Raw genomic sequence first — 5,849 nt, 5'->3', positions numbered from 1 at the left:
AGAGATTCTTTTATTTTTTTTTTCATTCCAAACGCGGCATTTTTCTCTTTCAAAGGAAGAAAGTTAAAAGTGGTTTAACTCTTTTTCAAAGTTAAAATTATTTAAGTGGAGTTTTGAATCCCTCGTAACCTTAAGACCTATTTTATGTTAAATTTAGCCTTTTTTTTTTTTTTTTTTTTTCATTTTCATCGGATGACTAGCCTTGATCATTTAGTGGTTAGGACATTGCGTTGTTGCCGCAGTAACCTAGGTTCGAATCCTGGTCTCGGTAATTCTTTGCATCAATCCTTGTTGTTTTGCGCCAGATCTGTTTTATTTTATTTATTTTTTGAATAACTGGAATTTTAAGATAATAGTTTACATTCAAAGTAACAAGTAAGAGAAGCTCTCCTAGTGATGAGGATGAGGATCAGAAAGGCCCACCCTAAAACAAAATAACATGTGTTAAATGTTACCCATGGCTACCCCTCAACCCAGTCAGCATTCTCTACTCAGAAATGAATCATGGTGAAACTAACCTTGCCACGCGTGATTAGTCTCTCTCTCTTTCCAGAATGTACGGAATTCACTCTGCGCTGATACGTCTTTATTCAAATAATTATCACTGTGAAAGGGTTTACACACTTTATTATGAGGAGAAACAGCTTAAGTTTTATATCTTCCTCCTTCCGCGCGTGAATTGCTCTTCGCGTGCGCCTCGTACTTCTATCAGCTCGACTGAGAAGCGCATAAAATTACGCTTAATCTACAGGCTAATCAGGAGCTTATGAGCTTTCACGCCATGATATTCGAAGGATATTACGAAGATTGGATATGGCTTCACTGCAGATTCCTTCTTCGTTTTCACAGCCTAAACTAACTTTATACAAATAAGACGTCAAAGATTGGAATTAAAAGAAAGTTATGTTTTAGACAGATCTGACCAGACAATACGATAAGTTTGAATCCATTGCTCTATTACCTTGTTTGAGTTTGTAAACTAATTTTCTACTAATCTATAACGGCTTCGTAGCTTAAATGTAAATCGTATGCCTTGTCAGTGCACCAAGATGTACCCCATGGCTGTGATGTGCTTGTCTCCTTTATCAGGCTTGTGTGTTGCTACATTTCCGCACGAATTATCTCCTCCTGTACCAAACCCGATTCTAGAATCGCAAGTCAGGCAGTCATTTTCCTGGTTAGCAATGACGCCAATTCTTGCTTTTGAGTTACCACCTTTAACATTGAACCCTTCCTTGTTGCAGTTTTGCTGCAAGGAGGCTTGCGAACCGACAACCTTCTTCCCAGTGAAGTGGCGCGGTATTTCCCGTCAGCGATCAATGAATACAAAGATTCGGCTGTCTTGTTGATGAAGATGAACCTGAGTTGTTGGCCAATCTTCATACCGAGGCAGATCTTGGAGAAGGGTGTTTTCCAGTAAGTTGGTAGCTTTGTTTCTTGTAAGTCGAAGCCATTCTTGCCAGCAGCATCTTGATAGGTCTCTTTGTCGTTCCAGAAATGGGAATGGTAAGGGAAGGTACGCTGAAATTGATATCAAAGGATTTTTTCAATTTAATGTCCCTTATAGCCTGTTTTAGGCTCAGGGTCATTTTAAAAATATGCGTAAGCGACTCTTGGTGGCTCGTCAAGTAAAGACAATTTTTGGCGGGGAACCGCAGTCAATTTTTGCCCCCATCCTTTTTCAGCTTGCCTATGCTGACCTTTATCCTCAATAAATTTGCAGATTAATTTCTACCTTATTGAAAACAAAATACTTCTGTTTTAAGCTCAAGGTCAAAAAATACGCTTGAGCGATGACTAAGGAAACAGCAGCCATATTTCGCCCATCTACTTTTTCTCTGTATATTCAATGAATTTTTCAGCAAGTGATTTTTTACCTTACTGCCATTAATCTTCATGATCGGTGTCCATCCCCCATTTCCGCATCCAAAGTCTCCCATATGACACAAAACAGAAACTGGCTTCGAGTCTAAGTGCAGGGTAACCTCGCCACTCTTTTTCGACCTACAAAATAAAGAATCTTCTTAAAAGGAGAGATTCGTTTGAAACTTGATGAATGCCATGGCTTTCATATATTTAATAAATGACTCAAAGTACTTTTCGATTGAGCGATTTCTTTCAAGAGCGAAGCTAATGTGGATGTTTATCATCAAGGTTGCTAAGCTTAGCGCAATATTATTTTCAAAATTACTATTATTAGTAGTACTGCTATTTTCATATTCTCTAATAATATTCCGCTCCAGCTTTGTTCTTGTTAGTGATTAATTGACTTACACATTCCGCTCGAAAATTTCCTTACACGTCGAAGCTGAAAAAAGGAAAAGGCATATCAACAGAATAAACCCTTTAACAAAAAAAAGACGGGAGGGAGTTTTGAAATGCTCTTAAAGGGGAAATTTACATGTGGAATAGGAAATACACAACGTTCTTGGTCACTCGTGTTCTCGTAGCTTGCATAGTTAGCATTGTGTAATGCGCTAGACGAGAATAAAAGCAGCGGAGCCGCGAATTTAAGAAGCATCCCAAACCCCTCGCGGCCTCGCCGTTTTTAGTCAAGCCGCTCAACGCTTCAAATGCACGCTATAAGACTGATATCTACGCAAGCAAGCTTTTTCACGTCTATCAAGAAGTTAGTTTGTTTTTTAGTTTGAATTCTCAGTCGTTTCTAACAAGGCATTTATCGAGGTTTTTATCGATTTACTATATATCTATATCTCATTATACATAATTATTATAAACGAACTTCTCATTGCAGTAGTCTAAACAGAGAAAAAAGGCTTTAAAAATACAGCAAGAGAAATTTTACCCGAACGGCAGATATTTCCATCTCCATAGTATCCTTGTTTGCACGCACAGTTGTACGATCCCGTAGTATTGTTGCACACAGCATCAGCACTGCAGTTCGTTTTTCCTGTAGCACACTCGTCGATATCTGAAAAGACTCTCCTTTAATTAAAACGCCATCACTACAATTAATTTTAAAACTAATTCTGATTTAAAAATAAAGTGTAAACAACAAATGGAGACCCACATTGGATCTGATGTCTTGAGAGTCTTGAAATTTTCCTGCGGCTCTCTTGGCCATGCAGGAGTATCATCAACCCATTTTGGAACTGATTATTGAGCGCGATTATAATATACCGGGACTGAAATTTTACAGGTACTCTCAGAAGTTGCGCACAACACTCTGGCGATTCCCCTCCTATTAAAATTCACCATTTTTGTAAAGTATACTACTTTTAAAAATACAAAGTAGTCCGCGGCTTTGCTTGATGATACCAACAAGAAACAACATATATTTATATCTATCAGTATCCAGTTAATTAAACATTAGACTCTGAAACCAGGCTCTGTTTTACCTAACTTTTACAGGCACCCTTAGAAGTTGTGTAAAAATCCGAGCTTACCGGTGGTTTGACAAGACAACGATTACCTTCCTTACACCTTGGACCTTTGAAGCCAGTTGTGCACAAACAGCGATATCCTTTGTCAGTAAAACCGGTTTGACATGTAGCATTGTTACCGCAAGGGTTATCATCACAAGCGCTCTGCAGCCAAAAGAACAAATAGTAAAAATCTTAATATCATACGCTGAAATATTAATAAAATGAAAAACGAGCCGCATTTAAACCAACAACAATGATAACTCTACAGATAAAAATATTGGCCGCGATATTAGAATTAAAGCAACAATTGCAACGGTTATCACCGTGAAACTAGTTTTTTTTCTTTCCCTTGAAATGAGTATTTGCTAATAATGCAACACCTACCTCAGCTGCATAATAAAAATGATTGTCTTCCTTCTTCAGGTCGTGCTCGTGTCTTCCGTGAGTCACATTGTTCAATTCACATTTGTACCCTCCATGTTCACTCACTCGTTTATCAAGATTAATGCTGACACAGTCAGGTTCCATATAACACATGTTCTCACAAAAATTCATTGTCAGAACTTCAACGATGCGAATGACGTGGTTTATAAGACGTCTGCCATCAAATGCTTTTTCAGGCGTAAACTCCAACTTTCGGCATTGGTCTGTGTCACAGAAGTCTTTGAAATTTATAAAGATTTTGAAAAACGTAAAACACTGGTAAAAGAGATGGCCGTAAGGGACGTCAAGACGATAATAACAATAACAATAGTAATTATGATAATGGTTAGGTTTAGTAATGATGTTAAGCATTTATGAATATTTTCTGCGTCGGAATATATTTAGGCATCCTAAATTTTTCAATTCATCCATCCATTTGCTTTCCTTTATGTCTTCCATTTTTATTTCTAGATTAATGCCTTTCTAGAATAAGTTACAAACAATTATCCATACTGCCATCTACAGGATACTTGCAGATAGTAATTAATTTGCACAAAAATGCATATATTTGAGTGAGAAAAATTCCCCAAAAATAAAAAGAAGAAAATTTTCTCAGTAGAGACGAAGTTCGTAGGTTTTGATTAGTCAAGTGGACTGAATCGTTGAAGAAATCCATGAATGAACCAGATCAATGAACTTTTGCAAAGAGCCTGTCAGTGCAGAAGATCTTAAATGCAAAAATTCTTCTTCCCAATAAATTACATCTCAAAAGCTTCATATCTAGCGGGAATCGCAAATCTGTCGATATTCCCAGACACTGGGAGTTATTTGCTGCAAAAAAAGTTAACCACAACTGACGCGAAAATCTAACTTTACCAGCGCGATAAACACAAAAACTACTCCAGCCGACACAAATAAGTAGAGCGGCATAACAAAAGAAGACTTAGAAGACAACAGAATCTACGATCGCGGGTGTAAAAGTTTTACAACTTAACCCTAGGCAAAAAATGAATTAATGAATAAAGAGGTGATAGAGAGGTAGAAAATACTCCATTATATCAGCTTGGATGACGAGCTCGATGACTGAAGAGAAATTATTGAGAAAAAAAACAACAATAATAAAACAAAAAGGAGAAATGAAAACCATTCGCAATCAAATTCACATAAAGGCACTCACACAAACTTTCTGACGTAAAAGTGGTTAAAGTCTAAAGATCGGTTTCCGTATTCTTAGCAAGAAACTAGGCAGAAAACATAAATGCTTCTAATGCTTTACTTGGCTTTCATTGGAAGAAATAGGAGTGAGCAATTTTTCCCCTATCGGGCCCAAAATCGTCTTCCTCCCTGAAATATATTGCTGAAAACTAGAGTACCTGGCGCATTTAACGACAAATCGTTAAGAATAGTTCAGAAACTTGTATTATCATTATGCAGATCTACATCACACGTCAAACTGGCATGACGAAAAATACGATAATATGAGGCTAGCGTTGATCATGATCATCAAGTTAAGTTTATCCATCTAAATATTTTGCTTAATTTATTTTGTTTATTTTGAACAGTTTATCCGTCTGAATGTTTAAGTATTCTAAATTTTTCAATTCATCCATCTAAATTTTTCAATTTATCCATCTAAATTTTTCAATTCATCCATCTAAATTTTTCAATTCATCCATCTAAATTTTTCAATTCATCCATCTAAATTTTTCAATTCATCCATCTGTCGTTATTCGGGCTATTTAAAAACCACTTTAGGCACCTGCCTACCACTTTTATTTCTCGGTCGCAATTATCTGTGTTCCCACCTGCAAGAAACTTCTAGATCGCAATTAATTTCCAGAGAATTTGTAAATATTTAAGTAAAAAATTAACATTCCAAAATTCTCCCAAATTAAAGAGAAGTAAATTTTCTCAGTTAAAACGCAAGTTCTTAGTTTTCATAAGTTAAGTGGACTGAATCGTTGCTATCTACGCAGGCAAGCGTTTTCACGTCCTTCAAGAAGTTAGCTTGTTTTTAATTGGAGTTCTCAGTAGTTTCTA

General features: G+C 36.6%; 1 pseudogene; it reads right to left on the bottom strand.

Moving 5' to 3' along the window:
• Window positions 1-1,036: 1,036 nt before the first annotated feature.
• LOC136282565 (uncharacterized) lies at window positions 1,037-4,181 on the bottom strand (annotated as a pseudogene).
• Between the last annotated feature and the right edge of the window lie 1,668 nt (window positions 4,182-5,849).

The sequence above is a fragment of the Pocillopora verrucosa genome, chromosome 7 (genome assembly GCF_036669915.1).
Source record: "Pocillopora verrucosa isolate sample1 chromosome 7, ASM3666991v2, whole genome shotgun sequence".
Classification (NCBI taxonomy): Eukaryota; Metazoa; Cnidaria; class Anthozoa; order Scleractinia; family Pocilloporidae; genus Pocillopora; species Pocillopora verrucosa.
This window is presented reverse-complemented; position numbering and strand designations above follow the sequence as displayed.